At 44.5% G+C, this 21,286-nt stretch overlaps 1 long non-coding RNA gene across 2 annotated transcripts in view; it reads left to right on the top strand.

Moving 5' to 3' along the window:
- The window catches only part of LOC136383327 (uncharacterized), a 35,615-nt gene that overhangs the window by 12,746 nt on the left and 1,583 nt on the right, over window positions 1-21,286 (top strand). The window contains exon 3 of one of the 2 annotated variants that reach the window (XR_010747392.1): window positions 713-817. The exons of the other annotated variant lie outside the window; for it this stretch is intronic. This is a non-coding gene — a long non-coding RNA (uncharacterized lncRNA). The remainder of the gene's footprint in view (window positions 1-712; window positions 818-21,286) is intronic. 2 annotated transcript variants of the gene reach the window in all.

The raw sequence follows: 21,286 nt of genomic DNA on the forward strand, positions 1-21,286 counted from the left end.
TATCTGTGTAGATTCAGTTCATGCCACAAGGGGCAGCACATGCTTTGATTCTGTCTAATGCAAGTTTTGTTGGAAACAGAAAATAAAATTGGGTACTAACAGGGTGTCAATACCTTAATGGATAAGAAATGAATAAGTTCTTCTGGTGCAGGTACCATGTCTTATTCATCTTAATGCTCGCTGAAATGACAAGCCTAGTCACTTGTACCTGATAGATGATTGATAAAGGTTTACTGAGCTAAATTATTCAAGACAGGTGAGTCTTGGAATTAGAGGTATGCTCATAATGTTTTTAGACAACTGTCAAGGACAACCACGAATCTTTCTTGGAAATGTGTATTCATTCTTATTTTTAATGATATACCTGAAGATTTGTACATGTTTATTTATTCAACTAGACATAAAATCCAAGGACATACCTCATTTATCTTCTGTATTCCTTAAATTAGACTTAAGGAAGGAAAGCTTATTCCGCTTGCTCCATTATTAATAAATAACTTACACATTCAGAAAAGAGATATTGATACTGGAGTGGGGCAGGGCTGGTTCAAACCAGGTGGCCTTCTAACGTCTTGGTGGAGACCAAGTACTGTAAACACTTTGCACCGGTAAGTTCTGCAGTAAGTTTATAGCCCTGTCTTGGAGTGGTGGATGGCCAGCTCAGTGATTGGTTGTTTCTGTGTCTCATATCTAATTTTCTCCCCCTTTAAAGTTATGGCCAGTAAACAACTGTGCATCCTACAAACTTGGAAACAGTGTTGTCATGGTCATGCGCGAGTGAAGTATATGGCGACAAGCGGGGGATACAGAATGAAAGGTAATGGTCACTTCTTCACTCAGGATTGATTTTCATTAACTTTAAGGGAGAAAATAAATATAGCGATTTCCCAGAAAAATATGGTTTCCTGGAAATAGGAGTAATCACTCCCATTGGTGTGCTCTGGAAATGCAGTGATAGTTGCTGGGATAGATCATGAGCTGACATAACGTTTCAGGGCTTGAGTGCTGGCCTTGATCGGAGCCTCCAAGGAAAAGGCAGCTGAAATTGAATGAGGCTGCGAAAACACTGACTGCTGAGGCTCTCGCCTTTGCATAGACATTTTAGGTCCTTTAATAACACGAAAGGGCCTGTGTGTATTAAAATTCCACATTAGACATTTGCCGGCTGTTGGAGACGCCCAGGCGAGTAAGGATGGAAGGATGAAAAACACGGGTTAGTTTGTTTCTTTATTGTTTCTAAGTTAATTTGAGACATAGAAGATGATGCGGTTTACTGTGAAGTCCTTCTTTGTCACGGTATTCCCTGACTTGATTTTATTCACATAAATGCATGTGCAGTTATCAGAAATGAATTCCGAGTGTGTAGCAATGTTTTCCTTTTCTAAGGCTGCTTGTATTCAGAGGAAAATGTGCAAGGCACAGAGAACCCTGTCGTGGAGGCGGAGACGGAGGCAGACCCGGACTCCGAGGATGGATGTGGGTGTGAGAGGGCTCCTGCGAAGGGAGGGTGCGGAGAGGGGAGGAGCCTGAGATTCAGAGGGCCAGCAGAAGGTAGGGGGTGGACTGCAAAGGAATGGAACATGATCAGGCGTGAGGACAAGCCCCATGTATGAGGCCAGGCTACTAGGATTTTCATCCCAATGATTCGTTTTTTCCTTTTTTCTTTATGGATTTAGAGAGAGCGAGAAAGGAAGAGAGAGAGAGAAACATCAATCTGATGTTTCACTAATGCATTCCTGGGTTCATTCTTGTATAGACCCTGAACAGGGATTGAACCCACAACCTCAGTACGGCCCATGTTTCCCGATCCAGGATGCAGCAAGGGGAGGACATGCTTCTTTAAGCTTTCCCTTTAGGATTTGGGGACAAATTTCCAAAATCTCCATTATATTTGTCTCTGCACTTAGAACCCATCCTTTAGACTTGCCTATAGACAAGGCAGGTAACTTGGAAGAGTCTGGAATAATTCGTGGCCAAGGTCAGTTTACATATTTCTGATAGGGCAACAGATTTATTTAACTCATTCTCAGTGGACAGAGGAAGAAGAAAAGACAGTCCCATTTAATGCAGGATGCACGTATAGAAAGTTATACTTGAAGCAGGATGCAGTTCCCAAGAGAAGCAAAGCTCAGTTAGACCTTTGTGCATCTCCCAGCTTCCTGACATTCCTGAAGACCCTTTTAGAAAGGAGGAGGTAATTACTGAGCTCATTCAGACTCACTAGAGAAAAATAGCAATAATAATAATAATAACAGTAACAACAACTAACATTTAGTCTGTGCTAATCTGGACCAGGCACTGTTCTAAGATGTTAACTCTTGACTCCTCTACACAAACTCATAAATCCAGAAAGTGTGACTAGAAACCATAACAGCAGGAAGGCGATCATTTCTTTTCTTCAGCTTGTTCCATCTGGAAATGTGAGGGAATCCTTTTTCAAACACCTAAGAACTGTACAGCTTTCTTAGAAGAGGTCCTGGCAAGGTCCAAGTGGCACTCCTCTTTATGAACGTTCTAGAACATGGCATTTAAGATGCTAACTGATGAAGCGAACCTGCCCAAGTTTCACTCCTGAGCCAGAACGTTTCCCAGCAAGCCCTTAATTACTCATTGCATCCCCTGGGCGCAGAGGCATCCTGAAGGCAGCTGGCTCTGACTCGCTCTTGTCCTTGGGCTGCTACCCTCATGCTCCACCAGGTGGGACATAGGTATTTTCTCTCTTGCACATGAAAGAATGAAAGATAAATTGTGTAGGACCAGAAAGAGACAAGAAGGAGAAGGAGGAGTAAGAAGAGAAGGAAGAGGTTATTTTCAAGATAAATAAGCCCTTGGAGAATATATGGAAAGTAGGATAGTTTGGGGACACGGTCTTTTTGGATGTGGTGCCAATTTCCTTCTAAGAAGAGATTAGCATTGCTCTGGGGAGGGAATTAGGACAATTGGTTTCTTTTGGGAAGCTCTGCTTTCAAGCAGATAAGGGACTTTAAGAGCTCAAATGCCTTCAGCTCCAAGTGGTTCTTGAGCCCTCAGGACCTAGAGGGCTGCAGGGTTGGATCCTGCTCAGAGCCCATGCCTTCTGAGTCTTCTGCATATACCACCTATATGTGCCTTGTTAACCTACGTTTATGGTATACAGAGAGAACAAGCACACGCTTTGGGACCAGTGTTCAATGGGGCTGTCTTTTAAGAATAAGTAAAATGTATAGCATACTCTGTAGGAACTGTGGGGTTAAATCGCACTGTTGTTTACAAGTCCATACCCTTAGTTATGTAGTTCTGATATGTAAATCTTAATAATATAATTTAATAATAAAAAAACCATCCCACTTTCTTTGGGAATACCAGAGTAGTGAGTCACCAGAAAGGAAAGGGAGGTAGCTGGGTCCCCTGCTCATCATTCATTGCGTATCCGTTATCTCTCCCCCGCAGATGAGCCATGGTGTCCTTCAGACAGGAAAGAGGATGTCAGTGGGTGGCCCCCGAGAGTGCAGAGACTCCGAAGCAGGAAAATGACGAGCACTGTGGGAGGAGCCAAGGCAGGGAGCTGCTGTGGTCAGTGCCACAGTGGCATCGGAGCAGAGACCAGGCCATGCTGCCAGCCCTGTCCCACACTGTCACCAGTCGCATCCAAAATGGCGGCCTCTTCTTGCTGCCTTCTACTTTCTGTTCATCTCCTGAAAGCTGACTTTCCTCACCACCAACATTTATTGAAAACAGTCACTCCTGAGCTCTTAAAAACTACCCACTCTCAGTCCCAGCCTCCTCAAAAGCATGTAAGGCTTTTTTCTTTGAGATTGCTAATTATTACAAATTGAACTGTGTCTCTTCAAAAAATAAGTGAAGTCCTAACCCCTCATACATGTGAATGTGACCTTATTTAGAAATCAGGTCATTGTAGATGTAGTCAAATTAAGCTGAGCTCGTTAGGCTGGGTCTTAAATACAATCTGATTGGTATAGAAAAAGAGAGAGAGAGACACAGAGAGAAGATGGCCATGTGACAGTGGGGACAGGTTGGTGTGATGTAGCTACCAGTCAAGGATGGCTGGCAGCCACCAGCCAAGGCAGTGTTCTCTCTACTAGGCTTCAGAGGAAGTGTGGCCCTGCCGACACCTTGATTTGGGACTTGTAGCCCCTGGAACTCTCAAAACAATGAATTTCTGCTGTTTCAAGTCATCCAGTTTATAGCATCTGTGATGGCAGCACTAAGAAATTAACATACTGATCTTAAACATATTATAACCCTTCAAGATCCTGGTTCTCTATCCCTCTCCCTAATAATTTCTCTCTAACTCCTTGTCTAACTCTTCTTTCTCCTTCTGATCTCTGATGCCCAGTGCTGACCAGGAGTTCATACTTCAGTCTTGGGTCTGTAGACCCCTTTACACCAACAGAGAGGCTGCAGAGAGAACACACTTCATTTTTCAGTGTGCGTATCAGAAGGCAGGAATGCAAGCAGACTGGGAGAGATGGCTCAGCCTGCATGGAATTCCACACTAATTTATAGAGGAAAGTAAGAGAAGGACCAGGTAGAACCTCTTTTGTCTTCTCCAGAGACAAATGAAGGGACCTTGTGTTCATCTCTTGTACTCTTCCCAAGAGTCTCGAGTTAATTTGGGAGATGTGGGTTTGCAGTTCCAAGGGTCGGAAGGCTGATGACCTTGCATTGTGAAATCCAAAGGTCAGGCCTATTAATGGAACTATTATGTTTTCAAGGATACGCTGCCTACCCCCACTTTAGTAAACAGAGGGAATGTCATCATTTACCCCTGCAGCATGACTTCCTGCCTGGAAATGTCATCATTTACCCCTGCAGCATGACTTCCTGCCTGGAAATGTCATCATTTACCCCTGCAGCATGACTTCCTGTCTGCTTAGGACACTCCGCTCGACGGAGCTTCAGGGGGGAGATTGCTGAAGGCTGGGAGGGCACCCTAGATGCCAGAGTGGCTCTGGAGCTGGCTGTGTATTAGAATCATCTCGGGAGTTTAACGAAGTAAAGGAGTGTCTGGACCCCTTCCCCAGGTATTTGGATTAGTTTCCTCTTGGATGGGCTGAAGACATTTTTTTAATTCCCCAGAGAATCCTAAGCTGCAGCCAGGTTGAGACCTGGGCTCTACCAGAAGGACTGGTTCAAAGCAAACCACTCCCTCCAGCTAAGCCCATCAGCGGCCTTTCAAAGGTGTGTTGACCTAGGTGCACAAGAACCAGGCACAGGGCTTAGGTAAGGCAAAGGTAAACCGTCCTCATTGGGGCACATCCACTCGAAACTCCTGTTCGAGAGTTTATTTTCTCCTGAACTCTCAGAGTCACCAGGAGACTTGCAACCAGGGGAGCACTGCGCTAACCATCTGGACGGGCCTTCCAGGCCCCTTTTTCTCTGACAGCTGAGTGAGAGGACAGCACCCCCACTTCCCCTCACTTCTTTCCCATGAAGGTTCTAGAGAGCCAGGGCAGCCCCGCCTCTCCTCTCTCCTGCTGCTGCTTGTCTCCTAGGCCCTTACTTGTTTCAGTGTCCCCAGCTTTAATAAACTCTCAAAATTAAAAACAAAAAAAAGTGATATGCCTGAGGCATGACTCCCCGCTGTGACCTGCCCAGGTAGGAATTCGTGATCAGATCACCCTGTGAGGTTATGTTCCTTCACTGGACTTGGCAGTTTTATTACAGAACACCCCTCCCCCCTTTTTTTGTCCACAGGTTAAAGTACCAAAAAAAGAAAAGGGGTTTGGGGGCTTCTGGGTGGGGAGGAAAGGTCTGGAAAACGGCCAGGAGATTATGGAAAACAGACCAGTTTTGTTATACAGGTTTAAGTCAGTGCCTTTTATATTAATGAGTCTTTTGTGATTAAGAGTCATCCTCCTAAATGGAGATGTTTTTCATAAATGTAAGTTTCTTTTACAAAAGGGGAGCTTATGGTATGTCTTTAGAGCCTTCCTTGTGACTGCTGAGTCTTAAATAAGTAATTCAAAGTAATCCTTAAGCCAGAGAGGCATGTTTTGAAGTGGCATCGCCTGACGTTAGTTCTCTGTGTGCCTTGGAACAAGTTAGCAGGTGCCACCAGGTACCACCATTGTAAAGCCAGTAGCCACAGCCACCATCACAGCCGCCTGGCCAGTGCAGGTTTGCATTAGATTCAGATAGATGGTAATGAAATAACGGAGCCAGGAACTGGTGGGCCATTACCTTTAATCCTAGCTTGCACCGGGCGGGCAAGTAAAAACAGTGGGGAAACATTTCCCTTTCCATTCAGGGCTCCCAAAGCCACTGACTTATCTGAGTTTCCTAGGATCAAAGTTTTCTAGCTCACTAGCCTTATTCACCTCTGTTCCCCATCTCCTTCTCCCTGCACAATCTCTGCACAAACTGGCTTCTCCTTCAGCATTCTGCCATCTTGGCTACTTCCCCTATCCCCCATGTGGCCTTTCTCTGCTCTCCTACAGCATGGGCTCCTCCTAGAACATAATCACTCTTCTTCCAGAACAACGTGATCTCTCCTTTTAAAACCTTTTGGCACAAAAGCCCTGCCCCAACACACATTAACATAATCACGCCCATCCCAAGCAAGAAGGGCAACTAATATCATCACCTGGGCAACAGGCTTCCATGTGGGCAGCGCCATCTTTAACAAAGTGAGCATAATATATTTTATCTGCCCAACAACCATGTTACTGGATATTCCAATTAGAGGGACATTGGCAGGTCTTTAACACACAAAGGGAATGGCATCTTTGAAATAAGCTTGAGGAACATTTGGGGGAAGTTGGCCACACTTTGATGATCCTCCCCCTCATTTATAAAGTTTGTTCTAAAACTTCAGAGTGTCGGCTGATGATGTTTGGGGACCTGTCCACCCTTAATCCACCAGGGTACCTGTTGGGCAGATAAAATGTATTATGCTCACTTTGTTAAAGATGACGCTGCCCACGTGGAGGCTGTTACCCAGGTGATATTAATGTGTGTTGGGGGCTGGCTGTGGGTAGGCAGAATCCCTGTAACCTGGGGCTTGGTTTTGGGATTAAGCCTTTTCCACCCATTTTGATGGGGGGTGGTACAATCCAATCATGCCTCAGAGAAGTGACTTTGTATTAGAGACTTTCCTATTTTGTATATTGGATTAAAGGTTTTGAATCTACACTATAAAATGGGGGCAGAACAGGAGCTTGCTCTCTTGGTTCCTGAGATTAGCATGAGAGAGCAGAGAGCAGAGAAAGGCCACATGGAGGAGGCCAGGAGAAGCAGCCAAGATGGCGGAGTGCTGAGTGAGAAGCCAGTTTGTACAGAGTTTGTGCAGGAGAAGGAAGGAGATGGGGAACAGAAGTGAATAAGGCTAGTGAGTTAGAAACCTTTGATTCTAGGAAACTCGGATAAGTCAGTAGCTTTGTGAGCACTGAATGTGAGTGGGTTTTGGAGCCCAGTGTGTGTTTTTACTTGCCCGCCGGGTGCAAGCTAGGATTAAAGACTATGGCTCACTAGTTTTTGGCTCCGTTGTTTCTTTACCGACTGTCCGAATCCAATGCGAACCTGCATGGGCCAGGCTGCTGTGATGGTGTCCTTGGCTGCTGGCTTTACAGTACCTCTGCCACTTCATTTTCTTTTTATTTTGAACTTTTATAATTGAGATATGTGGGGGAGGAAGAAGTTGGTTCTATCAGCTTCTATCAGGGTTCTATCAGCTGGTCTAATAATTAAATAGACATTAACGAGAGAAAAACAACCACATCTCATTACGCACGTACAAATGGAAACTATATTCATGAGAGGTTCAGAGATCCCAGATACATGAGAGGTTCAAAGACAGAGAAGGAAACTGTGGTGTATGTGACATTCTGAGCTAAGGGTGAGGTGAGGGGCCTTGGAGATTTCAGAGGGTCATTGCAGGATGACAAGAAGAGCAGATGTTTAATAATCGGAAGTTGGGTCCTGGCTGGTTGGCTCAGCGGTAGAGCGTCGGCCTGGCTTGCGGGGGACCCGGGTTCGATTCCCGGCCAGGGCATATAGGAGAAGCGCCCATTTGCTTCTCCACCCCCCTCCTTCCTCTCTGTCTCTCTCTTCCCCTCCCGCAGCCAAGGCTCCATTGGAGCAAAGATGGCCCGGGCGCTGGGGATGGCTCCTTGGCCTCTGCCCCAGGCGCTAGAGTGGCTCTGGTCGTGGCAGAGCGACGCCCCGGAGGGGCAGAGCATCGCCCCTGGTGGGCAGAGCGTTGCCCCTGGTGGGCGTGCAGGGTGGTTCCCGGTTGGGCGCATGCAGGAGTCTGTCTGACTGTCTCTCCCCGTTTCCAGCTTCAGAAAAATACAAAAAAAAAAAAAAAAAATTATCGGAAGTTTGTCCTGCCCTAGAGATAGGTCAAAATCAATTATCTGTGGTCATCTTTTATTGCAAGGAAGGCCCCTAATTCAAATTATTTTAGGTTGTTAAGGGGAGGGGCAGAAGTTTCTTTTGAGCCTGCAGCTAAAGTTGCCTTTAGCTCAAAACTACCAACATACCACAGAGACACATCTTGAGGGGATTCATTCTGAACCCCTACTGATACATACTTTTTTTAGTTTGTGGCAACTAATGGCTTAATGTCCATCCAGTCCTTCAGGCTTTAAAACATTGTTTTTCTCCTCCCTCAAATATTTATTTTCAGGCAAAAGCAATTTGAAGGACACTAGACTATGCCGTCCCAAAATAGCTCTCTTTGGCAAATAAACTATTTTGAGTTAAAGTCTATTGGGAACTAGTAGGTGCAAGAAAAGCTTTGAAAACAAGGCACAAATTATCCTTTTGTAAAGGCAATTTACATTTATACAGGCACTATTTAGAGACCAGGTTGAAGCTTCACACCGTGGGCTAGCATTCCAAGAAAGACTCCAGTGAGCTCATATGACTTGAAGAAAAGCAAGAAATTGGAACTAGAAAATCCAGAGAATTCAAGATGTGGGTGGGGTTTTTTTGTTGTTGTTGTTGTTTTTTAAGATAGTTAAACTGAACTCATCTGAGTATACTTAAAAGGTGATTAGACAAAAAAAGAAAATAGGTAGAAAATAACAAAAGAAAAAACAAAACAACAACAAAAAGATGTTTTCACTTGAAAAGGTGTCTCTCCCTCCAGTACAGGAATGTTGTAGTAATATAATGTTTTAATAATTAAATATATAGAAATATAAAAAACAGAAATATGGAAGATATATAAAAGTAATTAAGATATAATATTAAAATTAATTAAGAAAATTAAATAAAGTTATGCCATCTGGATAGGAATTAATATAATATGTGTGTGAAGTTATACATAGATAAGAAGTGGCTTGATGTCATAACTTTGTAAGTTAACGTAAATAAAAACATCTTAAAAAGTGGTTTGATGTAACATTTCAGTAGATTAATATAAAAGCCGTTCTGTGCAAGGAACTCCCGGAAAGGTGGTTTGAGGTGATAATCCTATAGATTGACACCTGATAGAAGGCGTTAGCCAGAAAAGGTACTAAAGCTGAGGGGCTGAGGTAGTTGTCCAGACTCCAACGTGAATGTGAACGTGAACTGTCTCCACGCAGCTCTGAGCTCTAACCAAAGACAGCCAAGAGGAGCATACTGACGGGGCCCCCTTAAGCTGTACCCAGGCATGCCAAAAGGATTTGTGAGTAATAAAATGCCAGTGTGATTCTTTCAACTAACTTGGGTGTCGGTTGTGTTTTCCTCCGGTGGCAGTGTGGGCACTTATCAATAGCATCCTCACAGCTACCTCAAGAGTCTCGAAGAGGCTGCCAGCCCTGCTGAGAAGCAGGAGTGTCCCACTGTGTGGGGAAGTCGAGTCAGGGACGCCTGATCGACGTAGAGCTTGGGCTCTACTGGGTCAAGGAAGATCCTTAACAACTCTCATCTAGGCAGAAGGAACCTACTTAACTCTGCACAACAAACTTTACTAAACAACCCTGTCTCCCACTTTTACTTGTCACTTTCCCATAACTGCCCCCCCACCGCATCCACCCTGCCCGGAAGCCCCAAAGCCCCCAAGACCTTTTTCCTTTGTTTAGCCTAAGATGGTATCTTAGGTACCATGGTCTGCCTGCTACCTTTGTGCAATGCCCATGGATACACACACATAATTAAATCTGTTTTGTTTTTTCTTGTTAATTTGTCTTTTATCATTTGATTTGAGGGTCCCAGTCAATGAAGCTAAGATAGGTGGAGAGAAAAGCTCATTTTGGGGTTTGCTTCCCCAGTCTGGCCTTTGCTCCCCTCTGTCCAGCACACCAGGCCCTCAGGTGCCCGGAGGTGAGGAGCAGCTGTGATCTCTGGTCAAAAGGTTGCTCAGTTCCAGAATGGGAGGGGAGGGGGCAGGGAATGGCTCCGGGTGGGGAGAGGCACCAAGCTTTCTCTCCCAGGCTTCCTGGGAAATAAGGAGAAAGAATAGCAGCTCACATTTGCAGCTGACCAGCCTGGGTGGGACCCTTGCAGTGAAAGCTTATTTATATACTGCTCCTGGGGCCGGGCCAGGTCTGACGAGCTGGAAGAATTGGGTGTCCTGTCTGCTTTTGGGGGGCAACCTTGGGAAGCCAAAGAAATCAAATCAAGGCCTCAGGCCCTTTGCAGAGATTGTTTGTTTTCATGACTCTGAAAATATACACTTGGTTGCTGATGTAAAAATCTGATTATGGTGACATTAAAAAATGTCACAATTCTCTTCCTTTGCTAGTTTGTGGCAGAGTTGACAGGAAGGCTCTTTATCCTGGTTTTTGAAATATAAATGGGTGTAATCAAAATGTACCACCTGCTGATTTCATAGGGGACTCTAATGGATTATTATTATTTTTTAAATGTAAACTGGATGTGTTGGTGATAAGAGCTACCCATATAGCTATGATCTTTGCTAAGGTGAATGAACACCATATTGCCATTGTTTCTGTTTTTGTCTGAATGTTCCGGATTGAGAATTCTCACCGGAGGGGAAAAGGGAGGTGCCTGCGGGCACATTCTACAAAATTGGTTTGCAAAGGCAGGCGGAGGGCTTCTGAACGTGCAGGACCGGTTCCTGTGCTCTTACTTTGTTCTGGGTTGTGAAGAGTATGTTTTCCAGCCAGAGCATACCCCCTCCCACCCCCGCCACTTGCCAATAAAAACACAAACAGGCAAACAAATAAACACACACACAAAATTTTTTTAAGTTAAAAACCATAGGAAAGCCAGAAGCAATCTAATTTCAGTGATAGTTTCAATAAATTAACGACCTGTGTTAGTGATGGCAGACACGCGGGAAAGATGGAGCTGACAGATGGGCAGGAATAAAGGCCCTAGGGAGACGGGAGGGTGGTAAATATTACCCGCAGGCCGTCTTTATGCCCCTTGTTAATTAACCGTCCTACTCTTCTTACAACAGATAAGCTCGTTTTCTCTGTCTGTTCTGAAGTGCTCTCATGTCATCATGTTTTCCTCCTGGACTTTCTCAGGGTCCCCTCCTGTGTTTTCTTCTGTCCTAAACCAGCTTCGCCTTCCCATCCTGTGTTCTCGCCCACTTTTCCTGCAGGGAGGGTTTGTTTTTTGTTTGTTTTGTTTTGTTTTTTGCAGGGGAGAAAGCAAGGACATTTCCTTTTTCCTTTTGTCAGCTTCCTAACAATTTTCTTGCTATTAATGTCCAACAACCTTCTAGCCCCAGGGAATACAAATCCCCTTCCTTCTCTATAAATTGTAGTGTCTGTTCCCACTGCCCATTGCTAGAAATATAACATGCTGTTACTGATCTCCACCACTGTAAAGCCAGTAGCCACGGCCACCATCACAGCCGCCTGGCCCATGCAGGTTTGCATTGAATTCAGGCAGATGGTAATGAAACAACGGAGCCAAGAACTAGTGGGCCATTAGCTTTAATCCTAACTTGTACCTAATGGGCAAGAAACACACACAGTGGGAAAACACTTCCCTTTCCATTCAGGGCTTCCAAAGCCACTGACTTATCCAAATTTCCTAGAATCAAAGGTTTCTACCTCACCAGCCTTATTCACCTCTGTTCCCCATTGTAAAGCCAGGAGCCACGGCCAGGGCCACTATCACAGCAGCCCGGCTCATGCAGGTTCGCATTGGATTCGGACAGTCGGTAAAGAAACAGTGGAGCCAAAAACTGGTGGGCCATAGTCTTTAATTCTAGCTTGCACCCGGCGGGCAAGTAAAAATACACACTGGGCTCCAAAACCCAGTCACATTCAGTGCTCACAAAGCCACTGACTTATCCGAGTTTCCTAGAATCAAAGGTTTCTAGCTCACCAGACTTATTCACCTCAGTTCCCCATCTCCTTCCTTATCCCAGATACAAACTCTGCACAGACTGGCATCTCACTCAGCACTCCGCCATCTTGGCTGCTTCTCCTGGCCTACTCCACGTGGCTTCCTTCTGCTGCTCTCCTCTGCTCTCTCATGCTAACCTCAGGAACCCAGAGCCTAAGCTCTCGTTCTACCCTCATTTTTTAGTGTAGCTTCACAACCTCTAATCCAATATATAAAATAGGGAAGTCTCTAATACAAAGTTACTTCTCTGAGGCATGATTGGATTGTACCACCCCACATCAAAAAGGGTGGGAAAGGCTTAATCCCAAAACCAAGCCCCAGGCTACAAGGATTCTGAACACACATTAATATCACCTGGGCGACGGCCTCCATCTTTAACAAAGTGAGCATAATACATTTTATCTGCCCAACACCCATCTCCTTCTCTCTACATAAACTCTTCACACACTGGCTTTTCCTTCAATACTCTGCCATCTTGGCTGCTTCTCCTCTCCTCCACGTGGCCTTTCTCTGCTCTCCTCCTGCATGGGCTCCTGTGCCCCATTTTCTAGTAAAGAAATCAAAACCTTTAATCCAATATACAAACAAGGAAGTCTCTGATACAAAGTCACTTATCTGAGGCATAATGGGATTCCTCATGAGACTGCACCACCCCCTATCATGCAACAGTCAAGGGTGTGAGGAAAAGCTTAGTCTTAAAACTAAGCCTTAGGCTATAACAACCTTGCCTGTTTACAGCCTGTCCCCCACACCCAATGCAAACTATAAGTGAGCAAACATATATCATATTTACAAAATTATTTGACCAATAACCACCCTTCCCCCTTTCTTTTCCTTAGAAGAATTTTTACAGATGAATTGGTTTTGCCCTGTACCTTTAAATGATGTCTATTTTCTGATATCCACTTTGGCAGGCTGGTAGGGTCATTTAGTTGAAAGAAGATGGGCTTTGGAAATAGTCCTTGATCTGTGCTCTGGTTTTCCCCTTTATTAACTAGATGACCTTGGGTATGTTTTTTAGTCCCTCTGAGCCAATGCCAATCAATCCAAGCCATCCTGGTTTGCTGACAGGTCTCAGGGAAATGTGGTACCAATGTCACCCCCCCCCTCCCCTTTCACCTCTCGGAGCAGAATGCCGGAAGAATATGGGCAGGCAAGGTGGCTTTGGGTCAGTCATGACTTTAGCTTCTGCAGTTTAATACCTTCTTTTCTTGCCACAGAGAAAGCACAGTTGCTGAATCAAATAAATCCTTTCCGTTTGCAACAAGCTTTAACTAGAGCCCATTCTCCAAAAGGGTTCTTCTCTGGCCAGAGGAGATTGGGTTTATGGTCACATGGTTCAACAGGCATCTGGTATACCTCCCCTAGTATTCTCACTCCCCTTATTTCCAGTCTCAGGGGCTATGGGAAAGGCACAAAAAGAATCCAAACCAGGAAAACTGAACTTTATGACAGTGAAAAACTTTTGCTATTTAGAAACCAAAATACACCACAGAAGAAACTATTTACAACACATATCTCTAACAAATAGCATATCTAGAATATATAAGGAACTCTTACAACTCAAAGATCTGAAGACCTATACACAATTTTGAAAGAAGAAAACAATTTGGATACCACAAAAGAAGATAAACAATTCCCCAATAAGCACAAAAAACATATTCAACATCATTAGTCATCAGGAAAATGAAATTACAAACACAATGAGATACCCCTACCTACCTATCAGAATGGCTTAAATTAAAAAGATTGACAATGCTAAGTGTTTTAGACCTCTAGTGTATACACAATCAAAATGCTTTGTATTATACCCTTTAAAGATATGAAATATATACTACACAAATTAAATCTAAAATTATTTTTTTTATAAAACCTCAATTGCTTAAAGCCATAATTATTTATTATAGTGCTGGGGGTAAATGGAATTCAGCTGCTTTAGGCTACACATAACTATTCTCATTACCTGTCTGCAAGTTACCTGTCTACTGGTACACTGGTCTAGTTTATAGGTAATCTGCTCTAGACTGCCTATCCTGAGGTCCCTTATTAGGGAAACTGGTTTAAGTCTCTCATCTTCCTCTTGAGACCAGAGGGCTGGTCTGGCCTTGTCCTTTTCATGAAATGACAGAATCACAAGAGACAGTAAGTGGAAACACACACTCTTGAGGGGTAGGCTTGAAACCTGGACACCATGAATTCTGCCTCATCCTATTGGTAAAGCAGGTGACATGGCTAAGCCCACATTCATCAAGGGTGGCAGGAAGAGTAGACCGTGCCTCTTTAGGGAGACAAAATGTAGAAGTCACATGGCCAAGGGTGTGAATGTTAATCATTCAACCTCCACATCCAAGTGGAGATAGCATATGGGCCATTGGAAATGTATGTATGGAATTCAGAGGTCTGGGCTAAAGATATAAATTTGAGGGTTGTCAAAATATAAAGACAATTGAGACCATGTAACAAGATGAGTCACTTAGAAAATGAAGGTGGATAGAGATTGAATGGTGGATACTGACAGGGAGCATTGGTGAGGTAGGTAAAGTGTCAAGAGAGATAATATTCTAGAAGATCAGCTAAAGAAGTGTTTTAAAAGTTAGGAGTGATCAGTTGTGCCAATTACTGTTCCATGAAATTATATTATATTATATTATATTATATTATATTATATTATATTATATTTTATAATGACATGAAAATTCCCCAGAATAAGTTAAAAATAGAATAAAAAATGATATATGTCATAATAGTAATGAAAAAAATAAAGGCACAGGTAAAAGAAGAGGGGGAAGTGCATGATAATTTCAGACAGCCGGTTTCTTAGTGTTGGGCAAATAAGTTTGTTAGATTTGTGTTGTTTGGGTTTGCTCACTTTTTATTGTTAAAAATAACCACTGCCCAAGTGAAACTGCTAATTACCTCCCTGCTTGGAAAGGGACTTTGTTATGCTAATGTGTACGGGGGGGGGGGGGTTCATGCCAAGAAAAGTTTGTGAAGGAGGAGAAGGAGAAGGAAGCCAAGATGGAAGGGAAGGAGAGAGAAGCCAATTTTTCAGAGTAAGAAGCCATGTTGGCAGATGGGGAACTAGAGAGGCGAGGGGCTTTTGAGCTCCACTGAGACTGGTGGGGCCTTTGATTCTAGGAAAACCCGGGGAAGATTCTCCTGGTTGTGGGACCGAGAATGTGTAAGTGGCTTTGGGAGCCCTGAGAGAAAGGGAAGAGTTTTCCTTTTGTGTGTGTTTTACTCTACTGCCGGGTGCAAGGCTTGAATAAAGGAACGACCCACCAGTTTTTGGCTCCACAGTTTCCTTACTGTCTGTCTGAATCTAATGGGAACCTGCACGAGCCTGGCAGCGATGGCGGTCACTACTGGGTCTACACTTAGTAATGGAGTAATGAATTATTTGCCCTTTTTTTCATGCTCTTTGGAATTTTTCACAGTTTCTGCATGTGTATTTAAAATGAGCTAGTCCATTTCCAGTTCTAGTGGTAACCCCATCTTTGTTCTCTTTAAGAAAGAATTTCAAATGCTCTTCAGGCTGCACTGGTCTCCTAACACCTGGACTGGTGTGCTTCCTTCCCTGTGTTGAGAATGGCTGTAATTAGTTCATTTGAATTCACAGCCACCCAGGAAGGGGAGCCTGGTAGAGGTTGGCAGCATCCCTCACAGATGCGAAAGTTTGGGCTCAGAGGGAGGGCTCTAACCTCCCTCAGCAGGGCAGCATGACCAAGCCAGGACTAAAGCCCAGACCCCTTTCTCCACCCTAAACCCACACCCCTTCTCAGAGGCAAGGGAGGATAAAGGAGCTGGGGCGAACACGGACTGTGAGTAATCCTTATCTTCTGGAGAATGTGAACCCTGCAACGCCTGCCCTGCAGACATCATACGGGATGACACAGGTCTCTTCCACCTTCTGAACCTGTCTGTCCTTTAGCTACCATGGCTTTATGGTTTGTTTGTTTTTTTACAGAGACAGAGAGAGAGAGAGTCAGAGAGAGGGATAGATAGGGACAGACAGACAAGAACGAAGTGAGATGAGAAGCATCAATCATTAGTTTTTTGTTGTGACACCTTAGTTGTTCATTGATTGCTTTCTCATATGTGCCTTGACCGTGGGGCTACAGCAGACTAAGTAACCCCTTGCTCAAGCCAGCGACCTTGGGTTGAAGCTGGTGAGCTTTTGCTCAAAGCAGATGAGCCCACGCTCAAGCTGGCGACCTCGGGGTCTCGAACCTGGGTCCTCCGCATCCCAGTCCGATGCTCTATCCACTGTGCCACCGCCTGGTCAGGCTACCATGGCTTTAATGCCCAGCAAAATGGCACCTCATCTGAGTGACGTGATGAAACCCCACACTGTTGGGCTCCCTCCCGCCGGGACACGAACCCTCTCCTCCCTGCCTGTAGGTCACTTAGTAGTACTCCGTTCTCTGATTGACTGTCGAGGATTGCGATGCTTGCGTTCAAGTCACCTTATTTAATAATAGCCCCAAAGGGCGAGAGTAGTGATGCTGGCACTTTGGATATGCCAAGGAGAAGCCTGGAAGTGTATGAATGTTTAGGACAAAACTTAGTATATGGAGAGATTGAGGACCGCCTGTGGTTTCATGCATCCCCTGGTGGTCCTAGAACACAAACCCCCGCAGATAAGGGGAGGGCAGTGGGATTCATCAAACAGCACTGCATGTGCCCATGCTGAAAAATGTGCCCCCAAATCAATAGCTTTTGACAGGAAGTTAAATGTGATGAGATGCCAAGGAAAAGGGCAAAGCAGCCAGGGTGGCGTACAGAGCAGTTCATACAGGAGACGACACTGTGAAATATTAGATACAATGCCAGGAACAGGAAAAGTGGCTTTCAAGCAAAAATATATTACAACTTGTAAATGTGCTCCGAGAATACGCGTCTTATTTTATATTTATTCCCTTGAGATAATCGTTCCTGAATTATGCAAGTTCTACTTACACAGGTCTTGTGAGATGCATCCTTTGTATGAAATAAGACCTCCCCACATTTTTACCACCAGAAAGAATCCAACTTAAAAAAAAAAGGCAGTGCCGCATAGCACTCAACTAAAGAAGTTCCAGGTTGTCTTTTTAATAGGAAAATTGCATTTTTAGATTATATAATCCATCCGTTTGAATTGCTTAGAAAGTGCTTAGCAAAGTCCTCGGTGCAAATAGGTGTAAAGAGAATGTTTTTCTGGTGATAAGAATCGGGTAGTTAACGTTTCCAAAGCATTTTGCTCAGACACGTGGAGAGCTAAATTAATTTCCTTGAAATGTGTAGGAGAATGAACAGTTATTAATCTAATTCAGCTTCTTATTAGTGCAAAAGTCACTGAATGTTACAGTGTAATGGTCAGCTGTCACGATGATTTATGCCATTTATTATTTCTAAAAGAAGGGATGTTTTGCATTTCTTTTTCTTTTTTTAAAATTTCCATGTGATAACCTCGGCAGAGTGAAATCCCATTTCTAGCATGCACAATGCAGTCGAAACGGAGTTGGCTTTTCTAGTTTGGCCCCTTGATTTGTGCGCATAGTCTCCATTTGTGACGCACCGGCCCCTGAACAGCTGATTTAATCCCAGCTAAGAGCCTCTGCTCGGCAGCGGTGGCTGACGCCATGTTTCTGTAGGTTGACAGTATTGCCTGCTTTCACCAAGGCAATAAATTGTTTTACCACGTGGTTGCCAAACTGGGAGAGGTTTTTGAATCAACGGCACAAACCTATGTTGTCTTTGTGGAGACTGACTATGCAAGCTTAGGCCATCGACTGAATCAGTTTTAATTTAATCTAATTTAATGGACTACTACCTAGTACAAAGACCACTAGGAAGACAGTCCTAGTGGAAGCACACAGGGCTTTTCTCGACCCAGCAGCGGTTCATCCACTGAAAAAATAAAATCTCAGTTGGATTTCTGAGAGTAGCTTCCTTTCTGATCTTGTTCAGTTCTTCCCTTTTAATGTAAAAAAAAAAAAAAAAGAAAAGAAAGAAAAAAAGAAAAGAAAAGAAAAAGAAAGAAAGCTTCAGGCTATAGCCAGGAACAAAATTGATTTTAATTAGATTTTTCAATGTTTAAAAATAGAGCTCATTAAGAAACTTCTTCCCTTTCCCTATCCCCTTTCACACAATCATACTGTTTTATTTATTTATTTTTTAACAAAATTGTGGTGACATATAACAAGACCCTGAACCTTGCCGCTGTAGACATTTTTCAAAGAATAGTTTGGTGACATTAATTATATTCAGAGTGCCGTGCTACCATGAACACTCGCTGTTTTCAAAACTTTGTGTCCTCCCAAACAGAAGCTCGGTGCCCGTTAAATAATAATTCCTCCTTCTCTCTGCCTCTCGGCCCTGGTAACCTTGACTACTTTCTGTCTCTATGGCTTTGCCTGTTCCAGATATTTCATGTAAGTGAAACCGTACGATCCAGTTGTAACAGCAGTAATTCATACAATAATAAGCACACAAACACAGACTCCGTTGTGTTTACTCACAACTGAAACCTCCTTTCCCCGTCCCTGTATGAGTTCCCCGTGTCTGGCTTATTTCACTGTGTAATCTTTCCAAGGTTCATCCCTGTTGTAACATGTGTCAGAATTTCCTTCCCTTTTAGGCTGAGGAATATTCCACCGTGTGTCTAGACCACCTTGTATCTGTCCATTCATTTACTGATGGTTGTGGACACTTGGGCTGTCTGCAGCTTTGGGCTATTCACACTATCATGTCCTGACAGCTGTTCCCTTGGTTGGAATGCACACCCTTCCCCCGGCCTCTGGGCATCTTCAGCATTTTCTCCTAGAAGAAGCCTTGCAGTGCTCTGGGCAGAGTTAGACCTGCCTCCCCTATGGCTCCGCAGGCCTCTCTACACCTCCACTTCGGTGTGTTTTACATGGCCCTGTGGTTGTGTCTAAAAGTCCATCTTCCCCATTGGAGGAGGAGCTCCTCAAAGCGCGAGTCCTCTCCTTTGTGGTCTCAACACCAGCCCACAGAGAGCGGTGCTAATCGGGGTGTGTGAGTCAAGCCCATCTGGAGCTGCGGGCTCCTCCTGAGGGAAGCCCCACCCCCAAACCCCGAGTGACAAATATAGACAGACCCGTGGCCTGTTCTGCTCCTCATCCCCATCATTCCCATGAGGTCTTTAGGGAACTCACGGTGACACACTCCTGGGGGTTTCAGAATTCAGAAGTAGAATTTATCAGGTTCATTTGCAAGAAGGGAAGACATTGATAACATCCTCGAATATGGTAGCAAGCTGGTGAATCCTGAAGATTCAATGGTCCTAGAAGGGCTAGTGTCAGAACAGGACATGCTCATGGTCATGTTGCTCATGACAGGTGTAAAAGGAATGTGGCAAAGGCAGCCAGCTGGCCAGCACAGAATGGTGTCCCCTCCACAGAGTAGGGTTGTTGGGAGGTGGCTGCCCAGCTCCCTGGTATCCAGGTGGGACCACTGGACGGTTCTTAGCAATGGAATGTAAGTGGAAGGGACTATGTCTTCTCTACCACTCTCTCCTGTTTACTTGCTCAAAACAAGAATCTCAAGGTCTAGAGAATGACGGGGCCATAGGATAGAAAGGGCCCAACTCTCTGAATCATTAGATGTGGAAGAATTGGGAAATGTGGGCTCGAAGGGGCCCGTCCACTTTTGGAAGCAGGGAAGATGAAGGGCTTGGTCCAGCTCAAGTGCGCATGCGCAGGGGGAGAGCTGGGAGGACTGGGGTGGTCCTGGATCCGGTGCTAGTGATGAGTATCAATTTACTCAAGTTTATCCAAGTATATCGGTTAGCTAGGGTGGCTACGACCAGGTCCCATAGATTGGGTAGCTTAAACAATGGGAATCACCTTTTTTACAAATTTGGAGGCTAGACGTCTAAGGCGAAGGTGTCGGCAGAGTTAATTTCTTCTGAGGCCTCTCTTCTGGGCTCAGAGATGGTCACCTCCCTGTGGCTTCACATGGTCTTCCCGCTGCCATGTCTGTGTCCCGATTTGTTCTTATCTTGGATTAGGGCCCATCCAGATAAGCTTCTTTTTATTTAATTTCCATGTTAAAATCTCCAAACATAGTGACTTTCTGAGGACTTGGGGGTTCGCTCTTTAATGTATGAATTTGGGGGCACTACTTCAGCCCACAACACCAGGATGAATAACTTTAGATTGTTGCAATCGTGAAAACGCAAAGCGTGTTTTTCTTCAGCAAAGTTGATATATATATTTCAGAATAATTGATATACTCCAGTCACATATATCATCAGGTCACGCCAAAGGCCGAGCAGAGCATCACGCTAGTAGAGAACTCCCAGGAGGTGGGCGCTGGGGGGCAGCGTCGCGGGTGAGGGAGGCCGGGAAAGGCCAATCCCGAAGCAGCGTCGCGGGTGAGGGAGGCCGGGAAAGGCCAATCCCGAAGCAGCGTCGCGGGTGAGTGAGGCCGGGAAAGGCCAACCCCGAAACCCTCCGTTTCCGTCAACTGTGGTCTAAGCTGCGAACCCAGGTGTGGGGCACCAGGTGTGTTCTCCACTCGCCTCCTCTTTCTGTGCACACTCTTTGTAGCCTTTTCCTACGTTGGCCAGTAGAAATGCCCATCATAGCCCAAAACACGAATAGAACATGTTATTTTGGAAAATGCGATCTTTAGAGAACATCCAAAAGATATGTGTGATTTTGTCAAGTGACAGGGTCAGGGGAAACCCAGCCCCAAACCTACACGTTTTATTAAGATATTAAAAACAAGTTTCAAACAAAAGGACAGCACATTTGGGCAGGCCTCAGTTTCCGCTGTGACTGTGTCCCTGGAAACTGCTACTCAGCAGGTTATTGCAGAAGACAGCGTCAATCTTAAATGATTTGAAAGTCAAGTTCCATTCCTGTTTCAAAGGAACTATGGACCAGACTAAGAATATATAATTCATGTAAAGCCACTACCTCTGTAAACCTTTATAATCATATTAATAGTAAAATTATGTTCAAGGTCATAAAAGACACTTGATCTTAGTCAAAAGGCTGAGAAGCAATAAGGTCATAAAACA

This window comes from Saccopteryx leptura, chromosome 11 (genome assembly GCF_036850995.1).
Source record: "Saccopteryx leptura isolate mSacLep1 chromosome 11, mSacLep1_pri_phased_curated, whole genome shotgun sequence".
Lineage (NCBI taxonomy): Eukaryota > Metazoa > Chordata > Mammalia > Chiroptera > Emballonuridae > Saccopteryx > Saccopteryx leptura.